The sequence below is a fragment of the Thalassophryne amazonica genome, chromosome 8, assembly GCF_902500255.1.
Source record: "Thalassophryne amazonica chromosome 8, fThaAma1.1, whole genome shotgun sequence".
Taxonomy (NCBI): Eukaryota; Metazoa; Chordata; class Actinopteri; order Batrachoidiformes; family Batrachoididae; genus Thalassophryne; species Thalassophryne amazonica.
In genome coordinates, this window is record NC_047110.1 from 94535921 (window position 1) to 94554067 (window position 18147).

General features: G+C 40.5%; 1 non-coding gene and 1 pseudogene across 1 annotated transcript; one reads left to right on the forward strand and one right to left on the reverse strand.

The window, feature by feature from the left end:
- Window positions 1-57: 57 nt before the first annotated feature.
- LOC117514963 lies at window positions 58-6625 on the reverse strand (annotated as a pseudogene).
- Window positions 6626-7858: 1233 nt separating this feature from the next.
- LOC117516405 lies at window positions 7859-7979 on the forward strand. The gene has a single exon (XR_004562392.1). It is a non-coding gene; the product is annotated as a 5S ribosomal RNA (ribosomal RNA).
- Window positions 7980-18147: the final 10168 nt, after the last annotated feature.

Genomic DNA, 18147 nt, shown 5'->3' on the forward strand with positions numbered 1-18147 from the left:
ACTTAACAATGGGCTAATTGATCTGAAAACACACACATATTCATACACACAAGGTAGTAAACATATATCCTGTGTATCCAGATGTGGCAGACAGGTCAAAGCTTCAAAATCTAGTGAGACTGTCGCAGATGAAACTGGCTTTCTGTGTGTCTCACCATGTCCCGGAGCGCCACGAAACCAGGAATGCCTGAATCATTAAGAAACAAAGACCAGAAAACAGGAAATTGCATAAATAAAATGGATGATCTCTTGTTTTTTAAACAATGTTTGAAGTGATAACAGTCAGAGCACAGCTCTTCACAAGAACAAGAAAACTGATATTACCTGTGTGAGTAAGAATAAGGTGAAAACTATGTGAACACCTCTCTCTAAGGGCTGGATGAGAATAGCTTCATTGAAGAGCTGAAACAGGATTAATGGAAACTGCAGCAGGCTGCTCAGCAACAAAAAACCAGCCAACTCTGGCACCTGCACAAAGATTATTAGATAAATTAGCAAAACCTAATTTTAGTTTTTAACGTGTGACATCAGCTACAACCCCTGTCAAAAATATGGAATGACCACAATGTTCGTCGAGATTTGGCACTTGGTCGCAAATAAGTCACAGATATTTATTTTTGTGTAATAGCTGAGCACTCTGGCTTCTTACTAAACCAAGTAGAGCTGAAAATTATGAAAGCACTCATAATATATATATGAGAAAAATGTCCAAAATTTCTGTGTACATTTGCACTGACAGTTAAGATAATGACTGCTTTGGTGCCACATCATTATGTGACTCCATATCATAAAGGAGTGGGGAAATTTGCATGTTTTCTTAGCCAGTCATAGATCATACGTCCACGTGGCCTCTAACAGTCACTGCGCTCCTCAGCACTGATGCACCTGCACACTGGATCATGCATGGAGGAATATGACAAATGGCCATAATGTTGTAGCTGATGCTCCATCACAATGCAATTATGCAAGGTCAGAAGGTACATCTGAGAAGCAAGCCTAGATTTGGTGAAGAAAATCCTTCGCTCTACTCCACTATGAAGCTAAGAATATTAGGGATGCATTGGGGAGGTGATAGTCTTGTGGTTAACGCATTGGGCTTGAGACCAGAGGATCCTCAGTTCCTCAGAAAATCACAAAAGGTCCTTGGGCAAGGTCCTTAATCCCCAAATTGCTCCAGGTGTGTATTGAGCGCCTTGCATGGTAGCACCCTGACATCGGTGTGTGTGTGTGAATGTGAGGCAAAATTGTAAAGCATTTTCAGCATCTCATGCAGACAGAAAAGTGCTATATAAATGCAGTCCATTTACCATTTCTTTTACACTGGCTTTATTAAAGCTCTCCGGAAGTGAACCATATCGAAATGCTTCATGAAAAACCTCTGTAAGCACAGGGCAGAGGACATCTATAAATTTCTTATAAAATGCTGTATCTCAGTGCAATATATAAAGTGGCACTTCACAGATTTTTCAATTGCAACCACAGATGCCATTAACATCTATACAGTTGTCACAGAAGTCTTTGTGGTTTCCCAGCCACTGTCTCAGTTTTTGAGAATGGCTGTTGTACAGTACCACACTGTTTTTTGTTATGTCTCTCACAGTGGACATGCACCTAAGATGAAAATTTCAGACCCCACCATGATTTCTAAGTGGGAGAACTTGCAAAATTGCTGGGTGTTCAAATACTTATTTCCCTCACTGTATGCCCCAACCACAACTGACCAATGAGCAGCTTGTAAATTTCACTTCTGGTTTCAATGCGGTGGGGGGTAGGCGGATATTTGCTTGCTGGATGCGGAAAGGGTTTGCAGTTCGCGGAGGGGCTGTGATCTAAAGTGGTTCTGTTGGCTCATCACACCCCGGGAACTGTGTCAAACTAACATCTTCCAGGCAACAAGCAGCATTTTGTTCATAAAACTCTTTCGTCATTGTTAACAGGGCTTCCGTTCAAAATGCAGTTTGTCCTGCTTTCACCCATTGTTGTTTTTTTCGCAGTAATTAAAGATGGCGCCGTTAAATGTGTCAAACATACGCCGCAATAGAGCCTTAAAAAAACCAATGGTGTAAAAAAATGTAGATGCCCAAAACGTGTCAAATACATGATCACGGTTGGGCGAATAAGGTAAGACATTATATTTATCTGGCCAACTGTTGGGTAATAAGGTAAGACGTTATATTTATCTGCCCAACGGTTGGGCGTGTAATATTCAATGTATGACTTATCTGCCCAACGGTTGGGCGAATAGCCTTTGCCAAATAGTAAATGGGACAAATGACCAATATCACGTGACATACAAACCACCAATCAAATGACAAGGATCTATTTAGGTGTTATATATTTTTTCCACGGTTGTAGTATTGTGTTTTAGTGTATGTGTTACCTTTTCATGCAGGTTCCCAGCATAACCTAGATAGAGTCTAATGGCCTCAATCAGTGTCATCAGGATGAGAACAGTGATGACGATAAACTTGTAGTACTCTGGTAAGGCAGGATACTGGAAAAAAAAAGATGATTATGAAGCGCTGAACGATACTGCAAAAAAGCTTCCATTGTTTTCGGGGCTGTCACATGTGAGAAGGTTACGTGTGTTTAAAATGCAGTTTGGTGGATCGAAATACACATTTGCAAATACCTTCGCTGCAATAATGGGCCCATAGGGAGACGATATTTGTAGGACGCAGGCTGATCTCTGACCTTGAGCTGCAGCATCACAATTTCACTGATCCACCAGAGTGGGAAGAACCATGTGTTGAAGACAGCGACATCTGGAGGTGGAGGCTGGAAGAACCTGCCTATCTAAGAACAGAAAGAAATATAAAAACAATTTTAATAACACGTAACAGCTACTGTATAACCACGTTCGAAGAACCCTCGCTGCTAAAGCCAAATTTTCCACCATTAGCGCTCGCTAAGTTAGCATCATTGCTGACAATACGTGTGGAAAAAACCGTATCGTGGTGTTTTGGGGACATCTGCGCGCTAGTCTGGGTCAAATAAGACGTTTCGAGAAAAAATCGTCTAAACGTCTTCTGATCGTCTCCGGTAATTTCCATCGTATAAAATGTTCGTTAGCGTTTTGAAACAACAGATAATACATCAAAGCACACAGCTCGACGCTGTGTCGTTCAACTCAAGAGTATTTTTCTTCTTCTTCTTCTTCTTCTGTGCAATCTCAGTGTAATACTGCCACCTACTGAGCTAAGGTATGATCACTTTAGGATGGCAATGGACGACTAAACTAACAAAGAAAAAAAAAAGAACAAAACTAAAGTCTCTTCGCAAGTTGAGTTCTTTTCAGAAAATCTATAAACTGCTTTGGCTGTGGAATGAGCACCAGGTTAAACTAAGTAAGTGGCATAATGAAACAAAGTTCGTCGTTACCACTCTCTCTTCAGAGTACTGGCTACATGTCAGGAGTACATGCTGTACTGTTTCTGCCTCCGCAGTACGGACACTCTCCCTCTCCTGTTTCCCTATTGTGTGTGGACCGCTGTTCTGTGCCGTTGTGGCCTATCTTAACCTGGTGTGAACCAGGTGTCACCGCCACTAGCTTAGTTTATGACAAGCTAAAAGTGGGGACACTCGTTATGGCCGAATAACTGTCCAGTTTCTGGGTATTCTGTGTTAGTCCGCGCCCGCGGCCGACGTGCTTTATGAATTCCTGCGCAAAAAAGTAGTTCCCAGATAATTGTGAAATATTCCTGTGCGATAATGAGTATATATAATCTAAATCAATTCTGAAATTTACCAGTAATAAAATTATAAAGATAACTGAAGTTTTAAGAGTGGCCGTAATACATAGTAAGAAACTTAAAGTATGTTGTCCACAAGTAGGCATTTGCTTTGATTTAATTTTCACCAGGAAAATCCTAATGATTTCCCCACTCATAGTCATATGTGTTACACACAGTCATCCAGCAGCATCTTCTCATGTCGGCGTGTCACGAGGTAGTGGCTTGAGTGAGTGTGGTGAAAGTAGTCCGGTATGTTCAATCTGTGGCCGTGAGCTATCCCACAATTCCAAAATAGCAGAGATGTCGGTCCAATGAGAGCGGCACTCTGAGCAGGGTGGGCTCGTTGATATCATGTTTCTGAGCTGAGAAGGAAACAGAAAAAGGAAACGCCTTTTGTGTGTCTGTTTGCCTCATTTATTATCAAATGTGTGCATTGTTTGTAACTTCATTGATTATATCTGATTTTAAAACATTGAAAACCTTTGCTTTTATCTTGTCATTTCTTTTTTATATTGAACACAATAGAACAGAACATAGAAAAACATACATCTTCTCGTAGGGACTATACATTTTCATACATTGAAAGTGTTGTCAAAATACAGAGAGATATAAAATAAGAATTACAAAACAAAAAGAAGGAAAAAAAAATACAAAGACTGGGGTTTTGCGGATCACAAGGCATACAGTGTTATTAAAAAAAACACCCAGAAAGGAAGCAAAGTCTTGGGTATAATTCAAATCAGCAAGAAACGAGATATATCTCCAGAGATATTTTGAGCTATTTTGTTGGAGATAATTTATTAAGGGATCAGAAAATCAAAAGGGGGTTTGCTATTTCTCCACTTACTATAGTGAATGATAACCTATAGAATAATCATATTTATTATATCAGAAACATTGGATTTCAAAATATCCATATAAACTAATATATGAGAAACCTCAAAAGCTGGGATGTCATTTATTTTAAGTAATAACCCATTTCTTATTTCTACCCCAAACCTCCAAGACACAGGGAATAAAAAACATATGTTCAAATGTTTAATTTGTTGCATTACAGAAAGTACAATTTAAATCTTTATTTCTTAATTCTGCAACCGGGTAGACTTTATAAAGTATTTTAAAATGAGTTTCCGTAATATTTGGGGAAATAGGCAGTCTACTAATTTAGAGTGAGCTTTTATCATCATAGGCACAGTTATCAGTCGCTTGTGCTATAAATTCTCTGTTGTAATCATAAAATACTACAGATTTTAAAGCAGCACTAATCAATTTAACATCTGAATATAATAAGGTTGTTATGTGCAGACGCGAGTTGAGGAGCGCGACCAGCGTCTGACTGAACCCAGCGCTAAATAACCAGAAAGCGGTTCCAAAAACAAAACAAATTTATTTCCCTTTTGTGCAATAATTGTGTACAACATAAATGTGCGGTTTGTCTGGCGAGGTGAAGGACGGCGCGCTCTCCAGCGCCCAAAAGGATCGAAGCCCGACGCTTCTGGACCCAGACTCACCGCCGAACACCCCCCAGGTGGACACGACAAACTGACTCTGTGAAGGATGGAAAAGGTGAGGTAAGTCAACAGCTACAACAAATATCCTTCAAAGGCACACACTATCAGCAACACATTCAGGTCTGAATTTAAGCTTTATGTAAATGAGCAGCTTCTCACAACAGGTGGAGGATCATCATTCCGTACGCCATGGCAGTGAGAAGCGAGCTGCACAATTCTCATCAATGTTCAAATATACTGCGTAACAAAGCACCAAATTACTGTTAACACTTATTCAGACAATCATCACCTCTGATGTGTGCTGTCAGCATGTGTCCCTCACCCGTCCTCCTTCACAGGCACGATGTGTCAAACCCAGGCGCAGTCCTCAGCGTCTCACAAACAAACGTCACAAGGTCGAGTTCCCGGCAAGTCTGCTTGAACCACTCATGGCTTAAATGCAGAACGCCATCTCATTATCTGCTTCAGCTGAAAGTCTTTAAGTTTACACGTGAGCATCATCCACAGGTGCAGCTAATAATGCTGATGAGGGTGAAGGACTCTTCTGCCAGCACCTTCTCCTCAGACAAAAACCAGTTTGCATACCACCTGGAGAGCAAAGAAAAGAAAACAACACAAAAACATCCAGCCAAACCCCCCAACACACAACAAAGGTATTTTGTATTAATTGAATCAATGAAAAGGGGATTGCCTTACAAATCTTATTATTCTCTCTGAGTACAATTAATTTCATATTTTGCTGACTATGCCCTGTAGTCCAAAAGATCTCCATCAGAATCCATTACGTCCTTTACAAACAAAATGTCTTTATCATACCAGTGTCTACGGATGACAATGACAAAGGTTGTCAATCATCCAGGACAAGAAAATAATGGATAAGTCAAATCAAAAGTGATTGGATGTCTTGGATATTGTTTTTCACTGCTCCAAGCGACTCTGATTCCAAAGGGAATACCAAGTGCTGTAAGGATTTTAATTTTTGTTTTTCCACTCTGTAGACAGTAGAGGGTGCTATTGACTTTTTTTTGGCAAGACAAAACTTTGGAGAAAAACACGTTAGTCATCAACATATTGTTACATAATTACAATCTATAAACGGTGGGATATATATATATATATATAAAAACTTTATTCTTTTCACCACTGTCTACGGATGACAATGCACATTTCATTCATAGTGTATGAAGAGAGAGCATTTTTATACACATATATTGTAAGGTAGAATAAGATAAAAGTAAAAAACATTTTATTGTTATATTTGTCGACAGGATGAGAAAATCCACAAACTTGGCACATTTCATTTACAAAGCAGACAACTTCTAAAAATTGTATGGCTGTGTATATCCCTCGTACCTGTGTAAGCTTGACTTCTATGCGCATTAGCCGTATGATTGTGTGGGACCAGTAGAATGTAAAATAGTATCCATGCATACATACTGCAATACTGATATATGTATTCTTCAATTCATTTAATATTTATATAGTGCATTGACCATTGTTTTACAGAATTTGTAGCACCAAGGTACATGTGCAATTGCATAGTGTCCAGCATGGCAATTGACAACAAGGCTTAACAGAATTGAAGATGCTAATGATCTGTTAAAAAAGAAAGTCCAAAAAAGTGTTAATTGCATTGTTAAAGCAGCTATAAAAGCAGTACAATTGGTGGTTTCAACCACTTACGGCCATACCACTCTGAAAAGCCGATCTCGTCTGATCTCGGAGCGAAGCAGATCGGCCTGGTTAGTACTTGGATGGGAGACTCGCCTGGGAATACCAGGTGCTGGTAAGCCTTTTGATTTTTGTTTTTTTCCACTCTGGACAGTCGAGGGTGATACTAACTTTTTCAACAAGACATAGCTCTGGAGAAAAGCAGACGTTTGTCACCAACATATTCTTTCACGATTGTTTGCATGTTGTCAACTTTAAACAGCCAAGGAAGGTTTGTCAATCATGCAGGACTAGAAAATTATCTAGACGTCAAGTAAAAAAATCACTTGATGTCTTGGAGGACGATTGTCACTCCTCCAGTGCAACTGTCATTCTGCAGGGACTACCAAGTGCCGTAAGCCTTTCAATTTTTTGTTTTTTCCACTCTGTGGACAGTAGGGGGTGGTATTGGCTTTTTTCAGCAAGACAGAGCTATGGAGAAAAAACTGTTAGTCAGCAACATATTGTTGCTAATTATCATCTATAGATGATAATTATGCAACAAAACTTGGCACATTTCATTTACAAAGCAGACAACTTCTAAAAATTTGTATGGCTGTGTAATATCCCTCAGTACTGTGTAAGCTTGACTTCTATGCGCATTAGCCAGTATGATTGTGTGGGACCAGTAGAATGTAAAATAGTATCCATGCATACATACTGCAATACTGATATTGTATTCTTCAGTTTCATTTAATATTTTATATAGTGCGTTGACATTGTTTTACATGCATTTTGTAGCACCAAGGGGCATGTGCAATTGCATAGTGTCCAGCATGCATGACAACAAAGGCTTAACAGAATTGAAGATGCTAATGATCTGTTTTAAGGAAGAAAAGATCCAAAAAGTGTAATTGCATTGTTAAAGCAGCTATAAAAGCAGTACAATTTGGTGGTTTCACCACTTACGGCAATACCACTCTGAAAACGCCCCGATCGTCGTCTGATCTCGGAAGCTAAGCAGAGTTGGGCCTGGTTAGTACTTGGATGGGAGACCGCCTGGGAATATCAGGTGCTGTAAGCCTTTCGATTTTTGTTTTTCCACTCTGGACAGTCGAGGGTGATATTGACTTTTTCAACAAGACATAGGTCTGGAGAAAAGCAGACGTTTGTCACCAACGTATTGATGCATGATTGTTTGCATGTTGTCAACTTTAAACAGTCAAGGAAGGCTGTCAATCATGCAGGACTAGAAAATGATCTAGAAGTCAAGTAAAAAAATCACTGGATGTCTTGGAGACCTTTTGTCAGTCCTCTGTTGTGTGTTGGGGGGTTTGGCTGGATGTTTTTGTGTTGTTTTCTTTTCTTTGCTCTCCAGGTGGTATGCAAACTGGTTTTTGTCTGTGGAGAAGGTGCTGGCAGAAGAGTCCTTCACCCTCATCAGCATTATTAGCTGCACCTGTGGAGGATGTTCACGTGCAGGCCTACTGACTCGCAGCACCTGTGGATGATGCTCACGTGTAAACTTAAAGACTTTCAGCTGAAGCAGATAATGAGATGGCGTTCTGCATTTAAGCCATGAGTGGTTCAAGCAGAACTGCCGGGAACTCGACCTTGTGACGTTCGTTTGTGAGACGCTGAGGACTGCGCCTGGGTTTGACACGTCGTGCCTGTGAAGGAGGGCGGGTGAGGGACACATGCTGTCAGCACACATCAGAGGTGATTATTGTCTGAATGATTGTTAATAGTAATTTGGCATTTTGTTACGCAGTATATTTGAACATTGATGAGAATTGTGCAGTTTGCTTCTCACTGCCGTGGCGTACGGACTGATGATCCTCCACCTGTTGTGAGAAGCTGCTCATTTACATAAAGCTTAAATTCAGACCTGAATGTGTTGCTTGCTTGCCTCTACTGGTGGTTGGCTCTCACTGCGGTATTGTATCACTTCCTGTTCCGGAGCACAGCGGTGTTTTGCTGTATCTGTTAGCTGTTTAATCTGCGCAGTTAGATTGATCTAGTTACCTAGATAACGATTTGTTTCACAGTGTAATCTTTACGTGCTTTAACTAAAGCACTCCCTCTCTGAATCACCTCTAAATTATTTACACGTTATTCACTTTGCGTGTTTTTAGGAATCCGCTAGCTTAGCGCAGCTACTAGCTCTTAGCCGGTTTAGCATGGTGGCTTCTCCTGTCTCTCCCGCACTTTTCTGCTCTGGGTGTGAAATGTTTAGTTATTCCTTGGCGTCCTTTAGTAGTAATGGTACTTGTAATAAGTGTAGCTTATTCGTAGGTTTGGAGGCCAGGCTGGGCGAATTGGAGACTCGGCTCCGCACCGTGGAAAATTCTACAGCTAGCCAGGCCCCGGTAGTCGGTGCGACCAAGGTAGCTTAGCCGCCGTTAGTTTCCCTCTGGCAGATCCCGAGCAGCCGGGAAAGCAGGCCGACTGGGTGACTGTAAGGAGGAAGCATAGCCCTAAACAGAAGCCCCGTGTACACCGCCAACCTGTTCACATTTCTAACCGTTTTTCCCAACTCAGCGACACACCCACCGAGGATCAAACTCTGGTTATTGGCGACTCTGTTTTGAGAAATGTGAAGTTAGCGACACCAGCAACCATAGTCAATTGTCTTCCGGGGGCCAGAGCAGGCGACATTGAAGGAAATTTGAAACTGCTGGCTAAGGCTAAGCGTAAATTTGGTAAGATTGTAATTCACGTCGCAGTAATGACACCCGGTTACGCCAATCGGAGGTCACTAAAATTAACATTGAATCGGTGTGTAACTTTGCAAAAACAATGTCGGACTCTGTAGTTTTCTCTGGGCCCCTCCCCAATCAGACCGGGAGTGACATGTTTAGCCGCATGTTCTCCTTGAATTGCTAGCTGTCTGAGTGGTGTCCAAAAAATGAGGTGGGCTTCATAGATAATTGGCAAAGCTTCTGGGGAAAACCTGGTCTTGTTAGGAGAGACGGCATCCATCCCACTTTGGATGGAGCAGCTCTCATTTCTAGAAATCTGGCCAATTTTCTTAAATCCTCCAAACTGTGACTATCCAAGGTTGGGACCAGGAAGCAGAGTTGTAGTCTTACACACCTCTCTGCAGCTTCTCTCCCCCTGCCATCCCCTCATTACCCCATCCCCGTAGAGACGGTGCCTGCTCCCAGACCACCAATAACCAGCAAAAATCTATTTAAGCATAAAAATTCAAAAAGAAAAATAATATAGCACCTTCAACTGCACCACAGACTAAAACAGTTAAATGTGGTCTATTAAACATTAGGTCTCTCTCTTCTAAGTCCCTGTTGGTAAATGATATAATAATTGATCAACATATTGATTTATTCTGCCTTACAGAAACCTGGTTACAGCAGGATGAATATGTTAGTTTAAATGAGTCAACAACCCCGAGTCACACTAACTGCCAGAACGCTCGTAGCACGGGCCGAGGGGGAGGATTAGCAGCAATCTTCCATTCCAGCTTATTAATTAATCAAAAACCCAGACAGAGCTTTAATTCATTTGAAATCTTGACTCTTAGTCTTGTCCATCCAAATTGGAAGTCCCAAAAACCAGTTTTATTTGTTGTTATCTATCGTCCTCCTGGTCGTTACTGTGAGTTTCTCTGTGAATTTTCAGAAGTTTTGTCTGGCTTAGTGCTTAGCTCAGATAAGATAATTATAGTGGGCGATTTTAACATCCACACAGATGCTGAGAATGACAGCCTCAACACTGCATTTAATCTATTATTAGACTCAATTGGCTTTGCTCAAAATGTAAATGAATCCACCCACCACTTTAATCTTGTTCTGACTTATGGTATGGAAATTGAAGACTTAACAGTATTCCCTGAAAACTCCCTTCTGTCTGATCATTTCTTAATAACATTTACATTTACTCTGATGGACTACCCAGCAGTGGGGAATAAGTTTCATTACACTAGAAGTCTTTCAGAAAGCGCTGTAACTAGGTTTAAGGATATGTTTCCTTCTTTATGTTCCCTAATGCCATATACCAACACAGTGCAGAATAGCTACCTAAACTCTGTAAGTGAGATAGAGTATCTCGTCAATAGTTTTACATCCTCATTGAAGACAACTTTGGATGCTGTAGCTCCTCTGAAAAAGAGAGCTTTAAATCAGAAGTGCCTGACTCCGTGGTATAACTCACAAACTCGCAGCTTAAAGCAGATAACCCGTAAGTTGGAGAGGAAATGGCGTCTCACTAATTTAGAAGATCTTCACTTAGCCTGGAAAAAGAGTCTGTTGCTCTATAAAAAAGCCCTCCGTAAAGCTAGGACATCTTACTACTCATCACTAATTGAAGAAAATAAGAACAACCCCAGGTTTCTTTTCAGCACTGTAGCCAGGCTGACAAAGAGTCAGAGCTCTATTGAGCCGAGTATTCCTTTAACTTTAACTAGTAACTATTAGAGGAAAAATTACTCATAACCATCCCAAAGACGTATCGTTATCTTTGGCTGCTTTCAGTGATGCCGGTATTTGGTTAGACTCTTTTCCTCAGATTGTTCTGTCTGAGTTATTTTCATTAGTTACTCATCTAAACCACAACATGTCTATTGGACCCCATTCCTACCAGGCTGCTCAAGGAAGCCCATACCATTATTTAATGCTATCGTATCTTAAATATGATCAATCTATCTTTATTAGTTGGCTATGTACCACAGGCTTGGTGGCAGTAATTAAAACCATTACTTAAAAAGCCATCACTTGACCCAGCTATCTTAGCTAATTATAGGCCAATCTCCAACCTTCCTTTTCTCTCAAAAATTCTTGAAAGGGTAGTTGTAAAACAGCTAACTGATCATCTGCAGAGGAATGGTCTTTTTGAAGAGTTTCAGTCAGGTTTTAGAATTCATCATAGTACAGAAACAGCATTAGTGAAGGTTACAAATGATCTTCTTATGGCCTCAGACAGTGGACTCATCTCTGTGCTTGTTCTGTTAGACCTCAGTGCTGCTTTTGATACTGTTGACAATAAAATTTTATTACAGAGATTAGAGCATGCCATAGGTATTAAAGGCACTGCGCTGCGGTGGTTTGAATCATATTTATCTAATAGATTACAATTTGTTCATGTAAATGGGGAATCTTCTTCACAGACTAAGGTTAATTATGGAGTTCCACAAGGTTCTGTGCTAGGACCAATTTTATTCACTTTATACATGCTTCCCTTAGGCAGTATTATTAGACGGCATTGCTTAAATTTTCATTGTTACGCAGATGATACCCAGCTTTATCTATCCATGAAGCCAGAGGACACACACCAATTAGCTAAACTGCAGGATTGTCTTACAGACATAAGGACATGGATGACCTCTAATTTCCTGCTTTTAAACTCAGATAAAACTGAAGTTATTGTACTTGGCCCCACAAATCTTAGAAACATGGTGTCTAACCAGATCCTTACTCTGGATGGCATTACCCTGACCTCTAGTAATACTGTGAGAAATCTTGAAGTCATTTTTGATCAGGATATGTCATTCAAAGTGCATATTAAACAAATATGTAAGACTGCTTTTTTGCATTTACGCAATATCTCTAAAATTAGAAAGGTCTTGTCTCAGAGTGATGCTGAAAAACTAATTCATGCATTTATTTCCTCTAGGCTGGACTATTGTAATTCATTATTATCAGGTTGTCCTAAAAGTTCCCTGAAAAGCCTTCAGTTAATTCAAAATGCTGCAGCTAGAGTACTGACGGGACTAGAAGGAGAGAGCATATCTCACCCATATTGGCCTCTCTTCATTGGCTTCCTGTTAATTCTAGAATAGAATTTAAAATTCTTCTTCTTACTTATAAGGTTTTGAATAATCAGGTCCCTTCTTATCTTAGGGACCTCATAGTACCATATCACCCCAATAGAGCGCTTCGCTCATCAGCCAAGCTTGAACCTTCGTGCGCATGCGTGAGTTTTTTCACGCCTGTCGGTTGCGTCATTCGCCTGTGAGCAGGCTTTGTGTGAGCAGTGGTCCACCCCTCTCGTCGGATTTTTATTCTGAATAAATGTCTGAACGATTTGGAGCTTTGCTGCATCAAATTTTTCCAGAAACTGTGAGAGACCGCCAGGTGGACACCATTCGGAAAATTCAGATGGCTTTCAGGGATGATTTTATGGGGATTACACAGATTAAGGAGTGCTCCAGCCGGTTTAAAGACCGCCCACAGCGTCTGAGAGCGCGGCACACTCCGAGCGCCGATTGACAGGCTGACACCCCGCTGGAACAACCAGATCATTTCCAACGTGTAGGCTTTGTTGATCCGGGACGTCGTCTGACGTCCACAAAAATGGCAGAAGACGTGGACATCAAGACTTTTTCGGCACATTCCACTGTTACAGGAGTTTTTTTCATGGAAAGAGAAGCGGAGGGATGCGCCACCATGCTGCTCATGGCGCGGGACAAAAGCACCTCCGTGTTGGTCTCACAGGACGGCTTTCAGATGGCTTTCAGACGGCTTTTGGTGGCTTTTCAGTCGTGTGACTATCCGAGAAATTGTGCATGAGCTGGTCATGCCAGAACATGTCCTGTGAGGCTTCATCACGGCGTTGCTTTGCACCATGTGGCTCCACCGCGACGCGCGGAATTCCTCCGCACGTCTGTCTCAATGTGCCGAAAAAGTGCAGATGTCCACGTCTTCCGTCAGACGACGTCCCGGATCAACACAGCGTCCAGTGTGTAAATGAACGGCACATATCACTGTTACAGGAGTTTTTGTCATGGAAAGAGGAGCGGAGGAATTCCGCGCGTCGCGGTGGAGCCGCATGGCGCAAAGCAACGCCGTGATGAAGCCTCACAGGACATGTTCTGTCATGTCCAGCATATGCACAATTTCTCGGATAGTCACACGACTGAACAGCCACCGAAAAGCCATCTGAAAGTCTTCTGCCATTTTTGTGGAAGTCAGACGACGTCCCGGATCAACAAAGCTTTCACGTTGGAAATGATCTGGTTGTTCAGCGGGGTTTGAGCCTGTCGATCAGTGCTCGGAGTGCGCCGCGCTCTCAGACGCTGTGGACGGTCTTTAAACCGGCTGGAGCACTCCTTAATCTGTGTAATCCCCATAAAATCGTCCCTGAAAGCCATCTGAATTTTCCGAATGGTGTCCACCTGGAGGTCTCTCACAGTTTCTGGAAAAATTTGATGCAGCAAAGCTCCAAATCGTTCAGACATTTATTCGCAATAAAAATCCGACGAGGGGGGGACCACTGCTCACACAAAGCCTGCTCACAGGCGAATGACACAACCGACAGGCGTGAAAAAACTCACGCATGTGCATGAAGGTTCAAGCTTGGCTGATGCAATCACACGTGATTCAAAGCCATATGGTTTTTGCAAAAAATAAAAGGTCAGTCGGATACTTTTCTAACAGACCCTCGTATTGTTCAACTTCAAAATAGAATAAGTTTGAAACTGTTTACACTGTTTGTTGTGGTGTGTTAATTTTGTGTTATTGTGGTTTGTCAGCCCTCTACCTCAGGAGATTTTGTTTTAAATTGTGTTGAGTGATATGTTTTTAAACAAAATCTATTGATGTGATAATAAGTATTTTGTTGTCACGTACAATGTTTGGTGAAATTTTATCCTAGGTCTTTGGATCCTTTGGATCTATGAAGCATAAATATGAAAAAGTGTCGGTATCAATATCGGCGATACTGGGCCTGTATTTACTTGGTATCGGATCAGTACCAAAATTCCCAGTATCGCCCACCTCTAATCCTTAGTAATGGCCATCGTGCGGCACACCGCTGGTCACGTGACGTCCATTCCAGGTCTCTTTTTCCATGGAGGGTACTATTGACTTTTTTCCAACAAGACAACTATTCTTTTTTGGCCACCAACCTGTTGTTGCATAATTACCACACAGATTAATAGAGTTAGAGAAACATACACCGTACATCTGTCCGTACTGTATCGCATATATTTTGTTGCCCATAAACAAATGATTTTTGCATATAATCAACACACACACGCACGAATACTGTGGTGATGATTCACGTTTTGCATTTGTCCGTTAAAGGAGAACAAGAATTAAAAAAAAATAAAAACCGTGTTTAAGTTGCTTCCGCCGTTGAGAGCAACGAAAAGATATGTTCTGTGTGCTTACATCATTGGGAATTAACACCTTTTCCCTAAGGACCATTCTAGGTCAAGGAGTTTCCCCTAAAGAGAGGGCAATGGCAGTCATAAACTTTCTGAGGAGCACAGGATTTATAATAAAGTGTAGGGCAGATAATTCATTGTGTTTTCTAGGTGTACATTCTGACAATTGGGGGCAGCAATGCACTAGCCGTGCCTTAGTCTGCCGGAAATAAAAAAAAAGAAGAAGAAGAAGAAGAAGGAAAAAAAAAAAAAAAGTCGTTATTGTGTGGCGAAAGTGCTGATACGGAAACAACGTGACACCGTTGATCAGGTGATCGAAACCAAACCAGGAAGTGAGGCTTATTTCATACGCTGCGTTTGCAGGTCAGTCTGCTTCTGATGAAAAATTATCTCAAAACTAGGAACAGACCATTTGTATAAATTTTAGAAGTCCGTTCACACCTAAATATCTGTTGTACTGCCAGGTAATCTTTAGCTAGCTCAATGCTAATAGTTGTGGTTAAGTGGTGGTATTGTGTTACTGTGTTATTGTTGTCGGGTGGATGTCTTGTGTGTCTTGTACTTACAAATTTGTCGGAGTTTTTAAATTCTGGATTCCGTGTAATTTTTAATTGTAATATGTTCGCTGACATTAATGAGCAAAGCTCTTCACTATCTGTGTATATATAATCAAACAATAGTTTAAAATTGAATAATTGTTGCAGAACCTCAAAGTAATGATAGGCTACTTCACAATTGTACGGTTCTGTTTTTACGACAAAAGACCAATTATTGAAGAAACACTGTTCAGTAGTTCATCACAGTGCTTCCGATGTTTGTTTTTTTTCGTAGCAATGAAATGTAAATTAAAAAATTGAAATTGTAAGCAGGCATATTTGTCTTTCGAATTAGCGATTAGTCCACTTACATTTTTTTACATAATTGAAGTAACTGATAATCACAGCTGCGAGTGTCACACAGCTTTCAGGCCTTTCTTTGTGAAAAATGGACCAATTTAGGATTTATTACTGTGAAATTTACATTTTTTTCAAATGTTTTCTACTTTAAAATACTCAGATAAGCTGAATACTCAAAGCAGGTCTCCATGGTTTGCGCCCTTCAAGCATCGATTCAAACTGGGAATGGTGGTGCTACCAGTACCAAAACATGTGTCCGTAGCAATGCTAATTTGCGTAGTTTATTTCACACGGTTCGGTTCGGTTTCAATCCACACAAGGGTCGAAAGGATCGCTTCGTCTACCACCGGTTTGTGGCTTTTTACGACAATGTCGGTTTGTGGCTTTCCCCTATGTACCATTTCTGGGTTTTTTGTGCCATAAGAACGAGCTTCATGGCGCTTCGCCCGCCCCGTATTATGTATATGTCGTGGACATGACAACGAAGCTCTTCAGCATCTCACCGTGTCATTTAGTTCCTTAAATGGACTACATTTTTGTACGCTTTTCCAACTGCATCAGATGCTCAAAGCGCTTTACACATTAATGCCTCACATTCACCCCGAATGTGAGGATGCTGCCATACAAGGTGCTCACTACACACGGGAGCAACTAGGGATTAAGGACCTTGCCCAAGGGCCCTTAGTGATTTTCCAGTCAGGCTGGGATTTGAACCGAGGATCCTCTGGTCTCAAGCCCAACGGTTAACCACTAGAGCATCACCTCCCCTAATGTGATGGTCTGTTAGTAGCTTGTTCCTCCTTCAGACTTTTTTTAGTTAATGCTTCGGTGGAGCATGAGCATAATAACACGCTCATGTTGCACTCATCATAACGTTAGGATACAGTGCCCTCCAAAAGTATTGGAACACTTGCTTTTTCACATATTAATGTTCGATGTCGCTGACATTAATGAGCGAAGCTCTTACTATCTGTATATATATTGTCAAACAATAATTTAAAATTGAATAAATGTTACAGAACTTACCAATGGTTTGTGGCTTTTGACGACAATGTTGTCAGGTTTGTGGCTGCTTGTTTACCATGGGCCGTCGATTTTTTTTGTGCCATTTGTGGTTTGTGGCTTAGGTTACCATGGCAGAGTGTTTTGTGCCATTTCCGGTTTGTGGCTTCCTCTGCCATTGGTTTGTGGCTTTTTACGACGGTGTTGTACATTAAATCATTTCCTTTTGGTGGCAGTTGTATAATACAAAAAATAAATACAAATAAGAATAAACATAAGTCACACACAAATTAAACATACATACTATTGAAAAGATAACATAGATTACATTGTATGACCTCGGTTTTGGACTAAAAAGTATAATTATGATTGATTTTTATTGAGCCTCCAGTAGGACGAGAATTAAAAATCATATACATGATCAAATAATATATCACATAGATAAGAGAAAAATGAAACATTGACTAAAATGGTAACAGTAACATATTAAGAACAGTACGGTCATAAGGATTAAAACTTAGTAAAAGTTGCTGCAGAATCTGTCAATCCATCATTAACAGAAAACAATTCTTACTTTTACATTTAAAATCATCTAATGCGTATTTAACATGAGATATTTCTATTTTGGCATGTTTGACTAGCATTGGTGATGAGATTACTTAGAACTAGAATAATCATATAAGTGTAAATTCAACAAATAAGTATAAAAACTAGCTGCTTGCGAAGCAGATCTAAAGATATGCCTCAACAGTTCCATATAACCAATATCTAGAGTAGTTCAAAAGGCATTCAGCACAAGTGTATTATGACAGTATTTTTATATTCCTAGACATCACAATTGCCAATATATCTTTTTTAGAGACCTTAACAACTGCAATGACGCAAATAAGCATTTGTTCCACTGTCGATTTTGCAAGTTTTCCCACCTACAAATAATGGAGAGGTCTGTAATTTTTATCGTAGGTGCACGTCAGCTGTGAGAGACAGAATCTTAAAAAAAAAAAAAAAAAACTATTTATTTTTTTTTTTTTTAAATAATCTGCATTTTATTGCATGGAATAAGTATTTGATACAATAGAAAACAGACCTTAATATTTGGTACACTAGCCTTTGTTTGCATTTGCAGAGGTCAGATGTTTCCTGTAGTTCTTGACCAAGTTTGCACACTGCAGCAGGGATTTTGGTCCACTCCTCCATACAGATCTCCAAATCTTTCAGGTTTCGAGTTTCAG